At 39.9% G+C, this 20,937-nt stretch overlaps 1 protein-coding gene across 2 annotated transcripts in view; it reads left to right on the forward strand.

Moving 5' to 3' along the window:
- Positions 1 to 13,007: 13,007 nt before the first annotated feature.
- ARHGAP15 (Rho GTPase activating protein 15) overlaps positions 13,008 to 20,937 on the forward strand; it is a 590,073-nt gene continuing 582,143 nt past the window's right edge. The window contains exon 1 of one of the 2 annotated variants that reach the window (XM_087435123.1): positions 13,008 to 13,337. The gene's annotated coding sequence lies outside the window, so the exon portion shown is untranslated. The remainder of the gene's footprint in view (positions 13,338 to 20,937) is intronic. The other variant, XM_004423853.3, reaches the window with a different exon arrangement.

The following is a 20,937-nucleotide window of genomic DNA, read 5'->3' on the forward strand; positions in this document are numbered from 1 at the left end:
TATCTCTTTACCTTGATTGTTTTCTCTGAAGGACATTTGACCTCCCCCACTAACTGCCTGAAGAATTTGACATGGTGGCTCCTTCCTGGAACAGATCTTCTATCATGATGGCTATAAAAGATAATGTAGGATAGAGGTTACAATAGCAAAGGCACCAAGCCTCTTTTGTCAAAAACTCTGTCTCTCCCTGACCACATTATCTATAGATGACCCCAAACAGAATTGTCCTCCTGCCCTCTGAAGTCCCAGGCCACTACCCACCCCCAACACGTTCCTCGCCTTTAGCTGCAATACTTAAGCAAGCAGCTTAGACAGAGGGACGAGTTGCTCATTTCTGAGTTTCTCCCATGTATACATGTTATTAAACTTGGTATTATTTTCTCGTGCTAACCTGTCTTGTTGATTATTTGGCCAGCCAGAAGAACCTTAAGGGAAAGGGCAGAGAGAGATTCTTCCTCTTCCCCCAACACTTCTCTTTAGACTGTGATTTCTTGGAAGAGTTGCATATACTTACCATTTGCTGATCTTGCTTTACTTTCTTCATTGTTCTTACTACTCTTGGACATATTATTTATTAATGTATTTTATATTCTTATTTGTTTATTGTCTGTCACACCCCACCCAATGACATTAAAAATCACCAAAAAATTGTACTCTTGGAGCTTATGTGGTGTCTAGAATAAAGTAAATTCCCCGTATGTATTTGCTGAATGAATGAGTAACCAAATGACTGAGTGCACACAATTTTTTTTCCTATAACAGTATAATACTTGGTTGCAAGAAATGTCACATTTCTTTTATTTCTCTTGTTTATTTATAAATAATCTAAATCTGGTCTTGTCCTCAAGCACTTTCTTTGGTGAGAAATTAAATTTCCATCACACTTTGCTGCCCAATTCTACATACAATTTTCAGCCCTTGAAACTATACAGGATTTCCAGTTACTTCCACGGTCCTCAGGGAACCTCCTCAGATCATTACTTGTCCAAGTACAGGGGTTTAATTTGAAACAGATGGTTCTGATGCTCCTGGAAAAATGTGGGGTATAGAGATGTGTCCATCCTCCATCCCAGAATCCTCACAGTGGTGGACTGTTTCACATTTTCTTCTCTCTCCTAAAACCTCTAATTCTTTGTCCCATTTTCCCTCATTCTAATTATCATTCTCATCTTCCTACTGTGGGGGAAGAGGGAGAATCTCCCTCTGCCCTTTTCTGGGGGAAGAGGGAGAATCTCCCTCTGCCCTTTTCCTTAAGGTTCTTATGGCTGGCCAAATAATTAACAAGACAGGTTAGCAGGAGAAAATAATACCAAGTTTAATAACATGTATACATGGGAGAAAGCAGGCACACTGCATTTCTCAACACAATAGCAGAAATTCTAGTCTTAAATACCATGTTTAGCCAATGACCAAGGAGGATGTTGGGGGTAAGGGGAGTCAGTTACAGGAGATTATCACTCAAGCACAGTAAACAAGAGTAAGGTTATTATGCAGATTTAAGGCCTCACCTTTTACATTGATAAGTTTCTAGAAATGAGGTCCTCTCCCCTCTTCCCAATACAGAGAGGGAGATACCTTTACAAATGGAGATTTCCCTTATAAATGTAAATGTCTGTCTAGCAATTCTTTGCAGGGCCATCTAAAGAATGTGGCCAGAGACAGAATTTCAGATAAGATGGGCTTGTTGGTGCCTTTCCTATTGTAATATCTATTTTACGTTATATTTACAGCCATCATGATAATAACTCTTTCTTGAAACAGATCTTTTGTTTTAAATTCTTTAGGCAGTTAGTGGGGGAGGTCAAATGTCCTCAGAGAAAACAACCAAGGTAAAGAGATAGATTCCAGGGTGGCCAAATCTTCATCTCCCACACTACTTAACTGACAAAATTGTTGCAATCAGAAGAGAACTTCTATCTACTCCAAATACCACACCTACCTGCGAATGTGCACCTTGCCATGTGCTCTGGCTGCATTCCTGTTACAATGAAGGAGCTGCCCATGCTTTTAGCCAAGGCTGAGGCCAATAAAGCTACCTGTGCCTAAGATCCTAGTCTCGATCCTCTGCTTGAGGACAGTGTCCCACAATACTTTCCTTTTCATCTGGCAACACCAATTTTTCCTTCTATAGGATCATCTCCCAGTGGCATACACACATGCTGCTATTCTCCTATCTAAAAACAAATAAAGAACAAAAACAAAACTCTCTGATTCCCTCTCTCCCTCAAGTAGCCACACTATTTCTTCTCTTCTATTCTTTCCTATAGAGTAAAATTCCAAAAATATATCTGTACCTGCTGTCCTCAGTCTATTAAAATAAGATTTTCGCACTCATATCCCTCTAAAACTGCTTTTATCAAGGTCGTAATGACCTTCATATTGCTATATCTAAAGGTAATTTTGCCCCTTTCATTTTACTTGAGTTATCAGCAGCATTTGACAACTCACAAACTTCTCATTTTTGAAAAATGTATTCAGGACATCAAATTCACCTGTTTTTTCCTCTGTCATTCCTGGCTGCCCTTTTTAAGTCTCTTTTGCTATTTTTTTCTCTCCCTCAATCTTTAAATGGAGCACTGGGCTCAGTCCTCGAAACTTTCTCTTTTCTCTATATACTCACCACATAAGCTATCATATCCAGTCTCACGGTATTAAATGCCATTTTTATGCCGATGACTTCCAATTTTATATCTAACCTGGACACCTTTCTTGACCTCCAGATCTTCATATCTAACTGCATATTGGTCAGCTCCACTGAGATAACAAAGAAGCAGCTCAAAATTAACATGTACTATAACCCAATGAGGCCCAATGCACCAAAACCAGCTCTTCTAAATTCTTTCCCATCTCAGTTAACAGCAACGCCATTCTTCAGTTGTTCAGGAGATATACTTGATTTGCCCTTGCCACTCAAGAGGAAATCCTATTGGATCCACTTTCAAAACACATCCAGAATTTGACCGTTTCTCCATTATACCTGCTGCCACCACCTTGGTCCAAGTCCCAATCATTTCTGCTATAGATTACAGCGACAGCTTGCTAATTGGTCTCCCTGGTTCTACTCCTACCTCCTTCAGTCAACTATTCATACAACAAACAGTGATCTTGTAAAACTGTGAGTCAAATCATCTTAATGTTTTCCCTTCTCACTCAGATTTTCAAAAAGAGCAGCGGGACCCACTTGGTCTAGGCCTCTATTACTTCTTTGACATTGTCCTTTATACTCCTCTCTCTCTCAATACACTACAGTCACACTGACCTCCACGCAGTTTTTCAACCATTCTAGACACAATCCTCATCCAGAGTTTTTGCACTTGTTCTTCCCTCTGCCTGGAATGCCCATCTCCCACCCTACAGCCACGTGACTAGCTCCCTCGTTTTCTTTAGGTCTTTACCTTCCTTGGTGAGACCTCTCTTCTTGTCTGACTTAAAATTTTATACCTCCTCAATATTTCATGTGGCATTTCACTGCTTTCATTTTTTTTCTCCTTTTCAGTGATTACTATTTAATATATATTTTCATTATTTATCTTTTTTTTCCTAGCTAATATACAGTATACTTAAAGCTTACTATATTGTCTGGCACATAGTAAGTGTTCAATAAATGAGTAAATGTTACCTCCAGATGACAGCATTCACCAATGCTGGGCATCTGCTTGGGAGTGGAGTACAGCTCTCCTCCAGTGAGGGAAACCCACCTCTCTCTCTCATCCTAGTCACCTGGAATCTAACTCTTTCTAAGTCTAAGTCTAGCCTTTCCTCCCTTGTCTACTCTCTTTTAGTGTCCATCTCACAACATCTGTTCAGAGGGCCTAGAAACTTCTGGTTTTCTGGCTAATCATACACAAACATGCAGACACCACACAAGTAAATATTACCTGAGCTACAAGAATCAAGACCCAAATCAGTTAACTTGTTGTGATAAAGGAAAGAAAACAACTTTTGTGAGAGATTTCTCCGGACCGTATATTTACACCAAAGTTGGGTTGCTGGAACATAGTGCATGCATATATTTTATTTTGTTAATTTTTGCCAGATTGCTTGTCAGAATGGCTTCAGTTTACAGTTCTAGTAATGTATGAGAGTTCCTCTCTCTGTAAATTCTCGTCCAGAATTTTGCCATTTCAATACAAGCTAATTTAATTTGTTTTAACTGTGATTCCTGGGACGTTCATGCAGCTCTTTACATAATGGTCAGATATTAATGCATTCCTTTTCACGAATTGTTTATTCAAATTATTTTCTTATTTTCCAATTGAGTTGGCTATTGTTTTCCTATTGATTTGCATACATCTTTTGTGAATCTATGTATTTTCTACTAGTCTGTTATTTTTCTATAATTTGTCTGTAGTGTTTTATAATTAACATAAATCTGTAATTATTGTATAATCAAATTCGTATATTTTTGCTCTTTTCCTTTCAATTTAAGGATACCTTTTAAGAAAGTTCCATTTTGCAAAATGTTTTCCTTCATTTTATTATATCAGCATCTTGGTTTTACCTTTCAAATAAAAGGTAGATTTTAGTCTATCTGGGGTCCAGCTTTGCACATGGTCTGATGTGGGGCCTTGCTCTATTTTTCTTGATTTAGTGAACATGCCTTGCCAACACCATCTACTAAACAATCTGTTCCTTTTTGTTTACCTTATGATACCATCTTTGTCATATATCAAGTATTCAAATAAATACAGTTTTTTTCTAAGCTGTTCCTGGGCCAGAACTGAAATGTTTTAATACTGTGATTTTGGATTATGTCAATATCTGATAGGGCAAGTCATCAATTCTTGCTCTTCTGTTTCAAAATAAACTTACGCATTTTTTGAAATTTGTTCTTCTATGGAAATTCTGGAAAGAGCTTGTTGCATTCCTTAAAAATTAAGCTGCAATTATAATTGGGATTTTATTGAATCTATTTGCTGGTTGACTTGGACGTATTGACAGCATTTCCACTGTTAGTTTTATCTATGTATATCGTATATTTCCATTTATCCTGATATTCTTCTAATTTCTTCAATGTTCTTGAGACCATCTGGATGGTATACGTGACTGAACCCATTTAAGACCTCTGTATAAACTTTTAAGATTCTGGCGGGTGGGTATAGAGATCTACTCACCTTGCTGCCACCCAAGACAGGCCTTGTATGTAAGTTCCCTAGCTTACTAAACCTGCCATCTACCAATCTGGAGTGGCCTGCCTCTTTCTTTGATCTCTCCTTGACCTTCATGTATGGGGGCCAGTTTCAGATTTCACCTGGAAAGCTCCTAAGATTGTGAACCAACAATTGGCGAACCAGCCAGGAAACCGAAGAAATGGGCCTTGGGAAAGAGACATCAGTGGAGGAAATCCTGAGCTGGCCGTCGACGTCTATGTGGGGAAGGGTGACTCGAATGTTAGATGCTTGTGGACCACTGCATGAGCACAGGGATGCCCCCAAAATGCCAGCTGGTCTAATGCGCTTGTTTGAGGAACTGCGCAGAGTACACTGCAGCAAAGAAGGGAAACGAACGGCTGCTGCAATGGGCTGGCCTCTCCTGTGGGCAGGTCAGCTGGCCGCTGATGCCCAACTAGAGGCTGAAGCTCAAGTTAGAAAGTTGGAAGAAGAGTTGAGGTTAGAAAAGGACATGAGGTTGACCACTACTCTGCTAGCTTCGGGGCTGGCAGAGGAGGTGGGAAAGCAAGATAACAGGTTGGAGACCTTAGTGTGCCGTTTTGCAAAGCTAGGAGGGTGCAAGCTGCAGCGGATCAAAGTCTGAGCGCTTGTGACAAAGCCTGATTGGGATGCTAAGATGTGGAATCTCTGGGAAATGAGGAGAACTAAGAGGAGGATGTTGTGGTGATTGACAGTAAAACAGATAAAAGGCCCTCTGCCCTCTGACCCCTAATACAAAGGAAAATAGACGCACAGCAACAACAACCCCAGTCAGCAGGACAGCCCCCAATTCAGGAAAAGTTCATGATGAGAGAATATACTCCCACTGAGCTCACTGATAAAGCTACCAAGTTCCAGCAAAGGCCAAGGAAAGTATCCAGACATGGTCAGTGCAGCTATGGGATACAGCGGCCCAGGGCATTTCTCTGACGCAGCAGGAGGCAGAGAAAATGAGCAACGTCACCACATGTCCTGCCATCTGACAGTGCCTGCCTGGTATTCTCTCTAGGTACTCTCTCCCTTATAGATTGGATTATTCTAGCCTGCCAGGAGGCTTGGCCCAATTATGGGGATCTCCCTGGGCACATGGGACCCTGAAAATCTATAGAGGAGATACAACAAATTCTTAGGGATTTGGAAATGAGACATGCCATCTATACCACTGTCTTTACAGTCATTCACTTCAGGAATGAGGTCTGAGCTACTCTAGTCCGCCCCAGCACCTAGTATGGTTTTCTGATATCCATGGTGAGCCCAGTTGTGGGACAAAACATTTACAATGTTGGACAATCCATTACTGATCTGGGGAAACTGACAAATCCTGAGAATCGGTACAGGCTGTAGGAAAGGCTTGAGACAGAGAGGGAACTCAAAAAGCCAAAAAGCTACCCCAATCAGCTATAAAGAGTCCAATAAAAGTAATCTGGAAACGAATGTGGTTTGACTTCCTTGCTGTGGGACACCATCTGAAAAGAAAGACTGGCAACCCAACACTCTGTTGGTCCATCTGTGTAAAGGTTTAAAACCTAAACAACAGTTCAGACCTGCCTAACCTGCCTCTACCATCCCTGACACCCCGCCTGCTCCAGCAGAGGCCTCAGGGATACAGTTCTATTCAGGATGGGTGCCTTCCACACCCTGCGTAAAGGAAGCAAGCAAAGATTGCCTCCAGGTGAGGGCCATTGGGGGTGATCGAAGTCCCCATGTTGAGCTCACTATTCACTGGTCCCCCAGAAATAAACACAAGGTGATGGCTCCAGTTGAGACTGGAGCCAAATGTACTCTAATACATGGTAACCCTCAGAAGTTTTCTGGACCCCTCAGCACTATCAATGGTTACAGAGGGCAATGGTTATCATCAGGAAGGTCTCTCCAACACTACGAATTCGATGTTCTCCCCCATGAGAATACGAGGTTTTTATCTCTTCAAAGCAGAGAACACATTGGGCATTGATATCCTACAAGGTCAAACTCTGCAAACATCTATCAGTGAATTCCACCTCCCAGCTAATCAAAACAGTGCTGAGGGAAAATTCCAAACTGGAACCAGTAAATCTGCTACCCCCACAAAGAGTGATAACCACCAAACAACATACATTGCCTGAGGGGCATAAGAAAATAAGAGAAACTATCCATGAACTGCACTGAGTGAGTATTGTACACCCTGCCATAGTGCTTTCAACAGCCCAGTATGGCTAGTAAAAAAGTTAGATGGTTCATGGAAAATGACTGTAGAATTGAACAAAGTTTTGCCTCCCTTCCATGCGGCTGTGTCCAACGTTGCCACCATCTTGTATACCTTGGCCGTGATCCTAGGAATGTACCATGCTATACTGGACTTAGCAAATGCTTTTTTCAGTGTACCCTCGGCAGCTGAGTCACAAGATCAATTTGCCTTCATGGGGGAGGGGCAGCAATGAAGCTTTCGAGTGCTTCCCTAAGATTACCTACATAGCCCCATAATATGTCATGGGATGAGGCCTGTCCCTGTTCTCCTTCCCTACATTGGTAAAATGGGTCCATAACGATAATATAACGTTAAAATGTGAAAACTTGCCTCTGCTACAAGACACTCTGAAGACGTAGCTGGAACATCTGTGAGGGAGAGGATAGGTGGTAAACCCACAGATAATTCAAGGCCCAGGCACCACTGTAAAGCTTTTGGGATTCATTTGGTCGGGTAAGATGTGCATTGTCCCACAAGCTGTGACTGATAAACTGTAAGCCTATCTAACGCCTAAGAACATAAAAGAGATTCAAGCCTTTGTAGGGATTTTGAGATATTTGGAGGACTTTTATTCCTTACCTATCACAGTGCCTCCATCCTTTATACCGCCTGGTAAAGAAAAGACACATGACAGAGGATCAGAATAGCAAGCTGCCTTTGAGAAGGTGAAAATACAAGCGAAGCAGATTAAAGCTCTGGGCATCTCCCAAGCAGGTCTAACATTTGAGTTAGATGTGTCTGTGACTCCAAAAGGTATGGGTGGAAACTGTGGTAGAGACAACAGGAGAGAGTACCCCTAGGATTTTGGTCCCAGCTCTCGAAGGTGGTAAAAACCCAATATACACCCATACAGCAATAGCTCCTAACAATGTACACAGTCCTCCTCCAGGTAAAGCTTCTCGTGAAGGAACAGCATATCATAGTAAGAACTTTCCTTCCTATCAAGGGGGGGGCGGGGGTTGAAAATATGTTTCATTGACCCACCTCTGCCATGGCTCAAACTCCCACTTTGAGTAAGTGGCAATATCTATTTGCACCGGAGGAGCACCGTGTCCGCTAGCCCACTGTCTCTAAAACTGTGAGTGCTATTAGGCCCTGTAGAAAGTATAAATCCTCCAAATGCCCCCATCCCTACTTCTGGTGGCCTCTATGGTCTGTAGAGATGGAATGAAAAAATTTTTTGCCGATGCCTGGTATACAGATGGATCTATCTGGGACAATCCACCCACATGGATTGCAGTTGCTATTCGGCTCAACACTGCCACCATCTGGATGGAAACAGGAATGAACTGCAACAGCCAGTGGGCTGAATCCAGAATGGTTAGGCTGGCGACTGCTCATCAGCTCTGGCTATTAACCCTTTGCACCGACAGTTGGGCTGTTCTAAAGAGTTTAACCCTATGAACAGGACAATGGGAAGCCAAGGGACAGATGATCAGGAATAAGCCCTTGGTGGGTCACGATATATGGGAAGACATTTGGTTCTGCCTGCAAGATCCTGAGGTAGTCCTCACTGTCTTCCACATCCCGGATCGTAAGGCACTGACACCCCTGGCAGTCAGGAAGTTGATGTCCTAGCTCAGATATGAGCACCAGCAACTGACCCTTCAGTAGACACAGCAGATTGAGTGAATAATATTAGGTCACTTCAGTACCAAGGTGAGATGGTATATTGCCGAGGATGCCAGATTGCTCTTGAAATGCAGTGGTTTGGTTGGTTAATGCAGTAACAGCAAGTCGTATGTGTTCTACACAATGCCCAAGGCAAATGCCAAAGGAGTCTGGGGCCATCCGCCAGAGTTCCCAGCCAGTGAGGGATGGGCAAATTGATTATATTGGCCCCCTGCCTCCAAGCGAGGGATCTAAATATGCTTTGGTTTATATGCACACCAAGTCCGGCCTAACCCAAGCTTTCCCCTGTTGCTGTGCAAACCAGGCTGCCACCATTAGGGGATTAGAGAAGCTGAGTACCAAGTATGGATTCCCCCATAGAAAAAACAGTGATTAGGGGTCACATTTTAAGGATCATGATATATAAGGCTGGGCAGAAGATCATGACGTTGAATGGAGGTTCCATTTCTCCCATAACCTGCAAGCAGCAGGGTTAGTAGAAAGGAAAAATATAACATTAAAGCAAAAGAATAAATTACTAACAGGCAAAACCACCTTGGCCACGTGGACTGAAATACTTCCCAGGCTTCAATGCATTTAAATATTCAACCAGTAGGGCCTGTTGCCCCATACACCTGACTAGGGACTCCTGCCAAGACACCCAACACAATAAAGATATGGAAGTCTCAAGAGATAGTCATTGCCCTGATTCTCACTGTGGATCAACGCGTTATGCTGCTGAGAACACCAAGACCCATCACACCTGGAAAAGGCATTATCTACTGGAATTTAAAAATGGAACATCCCACCTGGATGGGGGAGTTACTTCACACCCCTGCTACTCAATGGGGGAACTACTCAGTCTCCACTGGGATCCCCTTGTCCTGCTGCAAGCCAGACCTATGAAAATGCACTATACTTAAAATGAAACACACACCATTACAAGAGGAGAGAAGGTGGGAGTCCTGGCCTGGCATATTCCACCCCCAGTTCATCTCCTCACAACTGACAGTACTGCCTCCCTCTGACAACATATATGGTATGCAAATGCTTTCTACAGTGGGCCCACTCTATGTCCGACAAAGGAATCAATCCAGCTGTTGGGTATATAGCCAGCTGCCTCTCTTTAACTCATCAGGATTACCAAGGTGGGTATAACCACTCCAGGAAGGAAATTAAAAGGCCCTAAAACAATATATTAAGGAAGAACAAGCTAGGACTAGTATTCTTAATTCATCTGCTATTACCAATACTGATCCAGAAACCCGGCCTGTGGCACACACTATCAATAATACTGGGCAGGTATTTTTTTTTCTGTCAATCAAATTACACAGGCAGCCTATCAAACTGCTGACTGGAAGGATCCTAAAAATACCACCATAGAGCCATGGGTGGCTATGCTCAGATTTGGGACAGGTTCATGTGGCTCACCCTGGGTTTTGGACATTTGAGCATCTGGGAACCCCTATGTTGAGAACAGAACAATCACTCTAAACAAAACCAATGCAATTACACCAGGGCTATGGGATGGATATCACCAGAAATATATGGTCATTCTGTCACATTAAAGGATAGCGACTGGTTGGCACTGACTTGTTGCACCACCCAGGTATTTATTGGGTAGGTAGCCCTGAATGGGACCCAATGGTTGTGTGGCACAAATCTTTGGCCATGGCTTCCACTTAGATGGTTGGGCCACTACACCCTGGGTTTTCCCTGCACATGGGGAGAGTCCTCCCCACTGTAACAAATATTGCCAACCTCTCTCCTTAAGGCCAGATGGGCACATTCTGTTTTCCACTGGTAAGATCATTTGGCTACTGTCTTTGTCCTCCTCTCCATTGGCCTGGAGACTTTATGGCACACATAGAAATCCGTAATAATTCGCCCAACAATCCTTAAATGATAGCTGGCAAAGCTTGTCTTTACTGAACACTGAAACATCTCTAATAAGAAAAGCTATCCTCCAAAATAAGATGGCCTTGGATATTATTAGTGCCTCGAAAGGAGGTACCTGTGCCATTATCCAAATAAAATGTATACGCTCACACCTGATGAGTCTGCTAATGTATCATCTTTGTTAAACCACCTAAAAACACAAGTGAACACCCCGAGTGATCTGACCCCTAGCCTAGGGGACGTAATAAATCAATGGTTCAGATCATGGGGCTCTTGATTAAAAAATTGTAACTTATTTTGAAAATCATTATCTTAATCCATGTTTTTTCCTGCATGTGCCTATATTGTTGCTGTGGTATCTGCCTCCAGTGCAGCCAGATAGCTGCCAAATGAGCCACCTCTATGCTAACAAAACCCCTTGCAGGCCTCTCAGGGCACATTACAAAAGAGGGGTCATATAAGATTGTAAGTGCCAGTCACGAGGAGGGGTGGAGTGTTGGAGGAGGTCTTCAAGAGGACGTGACCCCCAGTTGACCCACAAGCTGGACTCAGGCAATCAGAGGCTCTGTCCCTCCACCCCTCTCCTAGGAATGTACATTCCGTCCACTGTTCTACAGTGGGAGCCATTTTCAAGGGTGCAGCCTTGAGAGAGCAATGTGTTGTTGAGACCATCGGGATGGTATACATGACTGAACCTAGTTAAGACCTGTATATAAACCTTTAAGATTCTGACAAGCGAGTGCGGAGATCTACTTGTCTTGCTGCTGCCCAAGACAAGTCTCAGATGTAAGTTCCCTTGTTTATTAAACCTGCTGCCTACCAATCTGGAGGGGCCTGCCTCTTTCTTCCATCTCTCCTTGCCCTCTGTGTATGGGGGCCAGTTCCAGATTTCACTAGGGAAGCTCCCAGATTCGCTAATCAACAATTTTATTCCTGAGATAGGTGTGTTTTTTATTTGTGTGTTCTATTATATGGATAAATAATCTGAGTCTCAGAGAACTTGAGTGACTAGGGCAAGGTTAAATAAGTAGCAGTGTCAGAATTGAGGGCTGAATTCTGATCTTCACTTTCAGTATCACGTTTTTTCCATTTTCTCCTCAGTGTTAAGGAGGAACATTGACTACAAACCTTCAGGGCTCTGACATTTAAAAAGGCGCATCCTGGCAAGACAAGTGATAGTGAGTCCTAGGGTCAATCTGGAATACCATTTTAAAAAGGAGGGTCCTGGAGAAATTAGATTAACTTGCGGGGACATGTCATCCTTAACTTGGGCCATGTATACCAAATATATTTTTAAAGATTGTCTTTATGTGTGCCAAACGTTCCACACCACTGGGAGCTATTACACAGATAGCTAGTCTAAGTGGTTTGTACGACACGAGATTGCGATTTAACTTTCTCATATATTTGGAAGGGAAGCTTTTCCTTTTGTGAATATCCTGCAACTCTCACAAAACCAGCCAAGCCTCGGACATCCAGGAGCTTATCTCTTGAACTCCGTGGTTCAATACAGATGCACATCCTATTTTCTTGGATTGGTTGAAGTTTGACATAGATGGGCACACAGCAGCATGACAAAAATAATACTCTTTGGATCCTTTATTTTATTTTTCTTCTTAAAGCAGGTCACACAAAGAATCATTCAGCTAGAGCAAAGGCTCTAGGGCAAAAGCTAGAGCAGATTTCAGAACTGCTTCGGAAACTGCCAGAGAGGGCACACCAGTGTGAGAGCCAGCGCCAGAGAAAATGTCACAGCATGTGCTAGATGAGCACCCTCCTTTCCCCAAGGTGGCATCAGGGTCCTGGGCTTTGTTCTCTGAAGTTCTATTGCAACCTGTCCAAGGCCGCCTGAACTTAGTACCTGGAGCACCTCTTTGTGGGGCCATCCATGAGTGAGACAGAAGCACCAGCTTTGTGACTTGGAGGTGGCTTCTTGTTTCCCAAGTTAGTAAGCAGAGCCTCCTGATGGCATGTGAACATGCTCAAGCCAACCACAAGATAGTAGAGACTGAGGTTTTAAGCCCTTGCTAGAAGGCAGAGAAAGAGGAAGTTTCCTCAGGGCTTAACAGCCTGTCCCTCCCCCTGCTAATTTTTAACCGCACATTTTCCCCATTAAATCAGAATTGATGAAACCTATGTGTGTGTTTGAAAATTGAAAATCACATTGAAAAATAGTGATGTTGTTGACTATACAAGGCAATTTCTTCAAATCGAGTAATGATGTGATGTGTGTGGTTAACCGTATCTACGCAGGAAGTGGTTTTATTTAAAAGTTTTTGTGCTCACCCCTACCCCCTCCTTTTTTTCTCCGGTACTGAAATTAAGCAGCATCCAACAGAGGCCTACTCTTACGACATGTGACTACTTTACTGTTTTCCGTTTTTGTTGAAAGAGTCATTAAGAGTTAGAAGTTGATGGCCGTTTCAACAACAAGTCATCACCGAGAAAAGGTGAGTTTTAACTTTATATTGAACGTGAAATTTAAACTTGAAAATATTTGGCAGAGTATCTTCTGCTTTGGTATGAACATATAAACATTTCTAAATGTTTTCACCTGTGATTGAAACATCAGTTTATTTCCTTTGGTACAACTGTCAAATTCTAAAGTCCTTTCAAAGATATTATACTAGGATCATTTGCTAAGATTTTATACTAAAATGTTAAAGACAGATAAGGTACAGTTTTAGTTTGAAAGTGATTTTAAAAATAACTACTAGAGAAAACGTGGCACTTTGCATCTTTAATTGATTGTTTTATAAAAATATCTACTATTCAAGATCTAGATAATGAAAGAGGAAAAGGCAGTGTGCAACAATAAGAAACAACGTCTGAATTGCAGTGTGCAAGATACGCACAGTCAAGTGTTATATTAAAGTCACCATTAGAAACCCTCATAAAGGTGTAATTTATTAAATAGCTATTAAAAAGCCGGAAAGTTTTAAAATGCAAAAGAAAGCTCTCTATTATGACATTTGAATATTTTTCTCCTAAATTTTATCTAAGATATGATGTGAGGTGAAGACAAGTTTCTGTTTCATAAGCAAAACTCTGTGTTTAAACGAGAAGTCACAGCTCACTTCACCGAAGGCTACTTCTGGGAAGAGGCAAATTAGAGATATATTTTTGTTATTTATGTAATTATATAATTTTCCTTCTTTGAGATTTTCCAAAATAGTAACCTTAGAAATGAAAAGGACTTGTCAATCATAAAGTGACAAGAACTTTTCTTTGCGATTGACTTCTTGCTTTTACAAAATGTCTTTGTGTGCTGTAACATATGTACAGAAAATATAAAAGTATTGCTAATCTTGGAGACAAATCCCTAAAATAAATCAGACTGTAGGTTTTTGAAAGCATTTTAATAAAAGCTCCAGATATGATCCACTCTTCTCTAATATTATTTTTATTGTGCTGTTGGATGGGGGAAGTGATGGCCCCCACAACACCTATCTTTTTGTTATTAGAAAATTGTTACAGGGTTGATAAGTGGCAACATTTTTCTTTTCTTTTATTGTCTTCTATTGAAAGACACATATAAATGTTTTTTGATGTGGTCAATTTAGTGGGAAATTATTAGGCATACTGCTATACTCTGTTTTAAGACCTCTTCAGTTGTCAGCACTGAAGCGAGCTACTTGTTGACTATTAAAATGATCATGAAAAAATAGAGATTAGGACTTGGTGTTCAACACATTTTTTATTGTTAGAGTGTAAAAAGACCCCAGTAATATGTATTTGCTTTGATATTCTGATTAGCTTTTCAATTTGTTGCATTTTCTCACAATGGAAAGCATTATTTAAATCTGTCTTCAATATTGTGGTTCTGAACCTCTGCATCTATAGAAGCTGTATAATTCAGATAGTTTTGGTTGATATGTTATTAGTTTATTTCATTTTATTATAAAAGAACATCACATGAATAAACAGATGTACTACTTACACATTAGCAAGAATGAATGGCCACATAAGCATTTGGCACTGACAAAAAGTCCACTATAGTTTCTTAAACCATTTGATACTTCTAAAAGCCAAATTCTTTGTAAAATAATTGTTCTTGTAGAAACTATCAAATGAAAATACAGATATTTTATGGAGTGTGTGTAAAATTAAGAATTAATTAGACATAGCTTAGTATGGATTTATAAAGAGCAAAAAGTAGAGATAATAGACATGTAAACTAAGATATCCTCAGAATTATTTCTAAAAACAAGTAATGCATTACCTCTTGAATGTATAGACCAAATCTTAAGAGACTCAAATTACAAATGATTATATATTTATACATTTTAAGTGAATAAATAAGAAACAAATTTTGGTGAAATTAAAACAATGCAGAGGATCTGATTTGGAGAATCATTTAAAAGCTGATTTATTAAAAGAATATCATGTTTTTCCACTTGGGGCCAGCATTCTGCAAAACTCAGAAAGGAGACATTGTTTTCCTTGATATTCTTCCTCTTGTTCTTTTTTAATGCTCTGTTCTGGAGTGGCCTCCTCTGTCCCTAATTTAAGGTCCCTCAGCCTCGGTACATGGAGGGATAGACCCTACTTCATTCCTTCCATCCCACTGCCATTGTACTTAAAACTTACTCATTCTACTTCTCAGCAATTAGGGCAGCTAATAAAAGTAATCTATGCTCACAGGAGAAGGCTACAGAACTTTGTTTCTTTTAACTTCTTAGCCAGGCCTCCCCTCCTCCTCCCAGGAGAATTTTAATATGGTCTCTCAGCAGACAGGATCGAAAAGAACAGCTAAATGTTGAGGACTTCTGTCTCAAGTGAGAAGACTGATGGCATGGCAAATAGGGGGAAATATTTTGGAGCAGAAAGAGTGTTTTGTGAACAATTGGTTCTGTCTGTAGTATTTAAACACAGAATTTCAGAGAATGTCTTATATGGAGAGTCCATCACAGAGATGTGTTCATTTCTCTAAGATATTCCTGAGGAAATATACATCTTTCTTGCAGTAGATGAAAACTAATTGCACTAGATCTTCAGACTATTTTGGTATTCTCATACACTTAGAAAATATTTAACAGAATCAACTGTGTTACATACAAATTTTAAAAATCATTTAATATCCTGAATTTAAATCTTTGGATAGCAGAAGCATATTTTTTACACTGCAAAAAATGTTATATAGCTAGACTTTAAAATGTACTTATAAGTATTCTAAATCAGCTCATAGTAGACAAAATTTCTTTGTTTTCAAATGATAGAAAATGAGTTAAAATTAGCCTAGGCAATAGAGATAGGCATTGATTTGTGTAACTGAAAAATCCAAAGAAAGCAAAGTCAGGCATGGCTGGATCAAGGAGCTCACACAGATTTATCAGAATTAGGTCATGTTTTCTTTATTCCCTCACTCTTTTTTTCACTGTGCTATAAGAAGTCTCTGGCAGAAGCTCAAACGGATTTAGCAAGAAAGCTTCAGGTTTACATCTGACCCTTTCAGAAAACTCTATTGCAAAAGAATACCTTTCCCCTGTCACCACAGCCAAAGTCTCAGACTGAGATCTGATTGGACTGAATTGGGTCACGTGACCATATCTGAGCTGATGATTCACTCTGAGGCACAGACCCCCCCAAGTGACCAGGCCTCAGTTGCAGGCCAAGTCTAGCGTTGAGGAGCCGCCTGCATCCACGACACACGGAATCTCAGCTGAAAAGAGGGTTTTCCACACGTAGAAATTAAAATACTTTCCCCAGAAGAAAGGTGACTTCGCTTCTCATAGGGAAAAGCCACACAATGCTACTACACAGCCACATATGGTCACATTTAAAATATTACTTATTCATATTCTCCAAACTGTATAATCAGAAAGAAATATGGTGTCAGTTTAAGGGTAGGTCTGAATAAAACGTGTTTCAATTAAACTGAATTTTAAAATATTTTTCAGCAGCTATTTCATGTATGAACCCTCTCCACAATACTTGTCTTCTAAAAGCTTATAACCTAGTATGACTATTATGTTAATAATTATTTGCAAATAAAATTTGTCAAGTACCATAAACAGATAAAAGGAATGCTGTATTATGGTGCAGAAATTCATCGAATATTTTTGTATTCCTTTTATGTGCCAGGCAATAAACTAGAGAATTTTGCAAGTGTTATATCATTTGATCATATCCTATCAGAGAAATCAGGACAGTTTTGGAGAAAATGTTAGTAGTAGTATTTAGAGAAAGCTAGGACTGGGGAGATGAGAAATATTCCAAGGAACAGGAAGGGGATACGTTAAGGCAGCAAAACATGGAATATCAGAGAATTTCCAAGGAAGAGTTGTCTGGTTTTGTTAGCTAGAAGTATGGTGGTAGGAGGAAAGGCCAGATTTGAGATCCTAATAGAGTGGACCTGCTGAGCAGATTATGACTAAGGGTTATAAGTAAACAGGATTGTTGAGCAGAGGAAATACGTAACTGGATGTCTGGATTTTGCATCTTGATGAGCTATCTAGTGTCAGGATTTATTTGCTTCTTCCATATTCCTCACCATTGGTGACATACCCTTCAGAGTGGTTTGCAGAAATGGTCCCAGTCAATGAAGGGAGGTATTCCTGTAAGACCAGGCACTGGCTCACCTCCCCCGGTGCCTTGGGGTTCTTGTATAGGCTGTGGTTATAATAATCTTTTTACTTTCATTTTATGAAAGTCTTTTTTGTTTGTTTGTTTTGTTGTTTGTTTGTTTGTTTTGTGAGGAAGATCAGCCCTGAGCTAACATCTGCCAGTCGTCCTCTTTTTGCTGAGGAAGACTGGGCTTCTTTTTGCTGAGGCCCTGGGCTAACATCTGTGCCCATCTTCCTCCACTTTATATGGGACGCCGCCACAGCATGGCTTCACAAGTGATGCGTCGGTGCACGCCCGGCATCCGAACCAGCGAACCCTGGCCCTCGGCAGCGGAGGGCGCGCACTTAACCGCTTGCGCCACTGGGCCGGCCCCTTGTTTTTTTGTTTTTAATTTGAGAATAGGTGATACAGCAAGATGGTTCAAAATCAAAATCAAACCTAAATATAAAATTTTTAGAGAAAATCTTGCTCATATTCCTGTTTCCATATACCCTCTGTCGCCCCCACCTTAACAGAACAACCACTTTTCATAGCTGTTTTTTTAAATCCTTCACAATTTCTTTATGCAAAAAGCATATATGCACATACATATGTGTGTGTATATATCCTCCTTTATTATATTAAAGGAAGCATACTGTACATACCTCTCCACTTTGCTTTTTTTCTTTTAGTAATGTCTTGGAGATATTTCCATAATAAAAATAAGAAACTGTCTAATTCTCTTTGTTTATACCGTACAGTATTCCACTGTGTGGATGCATTATACTTAATTTAACCAGTCTCTTATTAAAAGAGTCATGGGTATTTTCAATTTTTTGCTAAAACAATGAATGTTTTAATGTAATCATGTAAATTTGAAAATATGTCTTTGGAATGAATTCCCAGAAGTACTATTTATTTAAAAGCCAAGAGATAAAATAATTCTGATAGTTATTGCCAAACTATCTTTCGCGTTAGTTGTAACTTTTTGAACTTCCACCAGCATTTAATGAGAATGCTGGTGGAAGCTCCATAGCCGTTCCAACAGATTGTGTTACCAAACTTTGCAGATTTTACCAATCCATAGAAAATTCTATCTCAGTATAATTTTATCCGATATTTCTGTTACTAAGATTGAAGTTGAGCTTGTTCTCAAACGATTAAAGATCTATTTGTTTTGCTTAATAAGATAATGTATCCTTTCTCAGCTGTATAATAAAGGACCAAAAGCATTGATAAGTTCAAGCATTAGAGATGTTAAAAGATGTAAGGAATTGGGACCAGCATACGTACAATACTCTTTTTGTAAAACTTGAAATAATCAATAGCTAGAAAAGGAATGAAACATGAATGTTGAAGTGAAGGAGAGGAGAAAAGGAATGAAAATAAAGAAAATATATCCAGAGACCCAACAAGGTCTCAGAGGATACGAAGGCAGATGGTTGTAATCCCTAGCTCAGGTAGATCAATTAACCTGAAACGGCAGGGAGAGCACTCCAGTGAGTGTATATGCAGGTGAACTGGACGTGGATAAGGTGAAGTGAGGAGAGGAAGTCAAGGGAATACAGGCTTCATGGTTTCTATCTTCTCTGAAATGGTAGGAAAGCTCGTCTGACGAGAGGGAGTATTTACGGGATGCTGAAGAATGGGAAGAATACCTTATTTTAAAAATTGGTCTTGTCAATAAGACACAGTGCAATCGTGGATTTTAAAATTGTTTTTTCTCTTTTGGTGGGCATCAGCCCAGTTCAATCCAATTCCATAAATGATTTTGATCTTGAAATAAGTACTCCGTGTTGTACTAGGAATTACTGGGGACGCAAAGAATCAATGTGCTATCTAGCCAGTGAAAACTTTAGGCAGCTTAATGCACAAACATAAGAATTTAAATATAAATTTATATGTATAAATGCGATGGCTGTAGAAATATTACAGAACATGCTATTGTCAGAGTTCCAGTGGTTTCATTTTGCCAAATCCAATTGCCATTTGTGCCATTCTTCATATTATCCATGATCTGAGCTGCATTTGATGCAATTGAACACTCCTTCCCTCTTGAACCTCTCTCTTTATTTGACTTCTGGGATATTTTATTCTCCTAGTTTTTCTCCAGGCTATGCTGGATGCTCCTTCTCTGCCTCCTTTGCTAACTCTTCTTCATCATCCAACACTCTAAATGTTGGATTGCCCTGCACTCAATCTTCAGATTTAAACCTTTCCAGTCTTAGCTCTTCTGAATTTATTCCTAGCTGACCTTATTTAGTGCCATGAGTTTAAATACTATCTATATTCTAACTTGGTCTCACGACCAAACCTTTCTTATTAGCATTAAAACTACAAATGCAATTGCCTACTCATCATCTCCATTTGAATGTCTCATAGAGACATCAAAATGAGTATGTTCAAAACTAAGCTCTTAATTACTCCCCACCTGCTCCCAACCTAACCTGCTTCTTTTCTATTTTCATCCATCTCAGTTAACAGCACCACTTCATTTATCTATCTGTTCAGGACAATAAACTAAGAATTACCCTCAATTCTGCTCTTTCCCTCACACTTCCTGACCCAAAGCACATCCAATTCATCAGCAATAAGCAGAGCCTGCAAAATATTGACTTATCTCCCATTATCCTGTTTACTTTTCTCAATAATGGCTTTTGAAAAGTTATATCTTTTTTTAGACTAATGGCTCTTTTTATTTTTTGTTAATTTCTTTTTGTTTTTGGTATAATGACTTTTCCCCAAAAAACTTGCTAAGCGAATATACTACTATATGTGACATTTTGATGACATCATACTTTTAGATAACACCACACTTACCAATTCACTTTCTAATTTCAAGTTGGAGAAAAATTATACAAAATATATGGAGCAATGTTGATTTGTTCATTTTGGATGAACTCAAGAAGGTTGAGGAGGTAGCAACCTCTAGAATCTTCCAGTCAGGTTTTTTGGGCCTAAAGGTGTTTTTCTGAGCTGTAATTTATTAAGTACACTCTGAGGGCAAGCAAATTGTAACTCCCACAATCATTGAAAATATTGTGAAGAACAAGATGCAGAAAAAAAGGAAATTTAATAAATAAAATGAAGGTTTTTATATAACATTTTTGTACAATTTTTTTCAAATTGTTGCTATTACTTACCTGAACCCATTTTTTAAAATCTATTCTTATATTTTTATACTTATAAATATTGATTGGGTATCTTGGGTTTCATTTAATAGATTTTCTTTTAGCAGGAATGAATTAGACATTAAGCCAGGGGTAAATGTACATCAAAATGTCCCAAATTCAATCACTTCTTACCACCTCTACCATTGTTAGTGCAGAATTCTCCTAATTTGTTTCCCTGCTTCTGCTCTTCATGCCATAGTCATTCTCCAAGGAGTAGCCAGATTGACTTTCTTAAGACTTAAATCGTACAACTTTCTTGCTAAAACATTCCAAGTGACTTTATACTTCAAATTAATTCAATCTCCTTTCATGATGGGCAAGTTTCTCTCTA

The sequence above is a fragment of the Ceratotherium simum genome, chromosome 9 (genome assembly GCF_057802395.1).
Source record: "Ceratotherium simum simum isolate JZ-2026a chromosome 9, ASM5780239v1, whole genome shotgun sequence".
NCBI classification, from domain to species: Eukaryota; Metazoa; Chordata; class Mammalia; order Perissodactyla; family Rhinocerotidae; genus Ceratotherium; species Ceratotherium simum.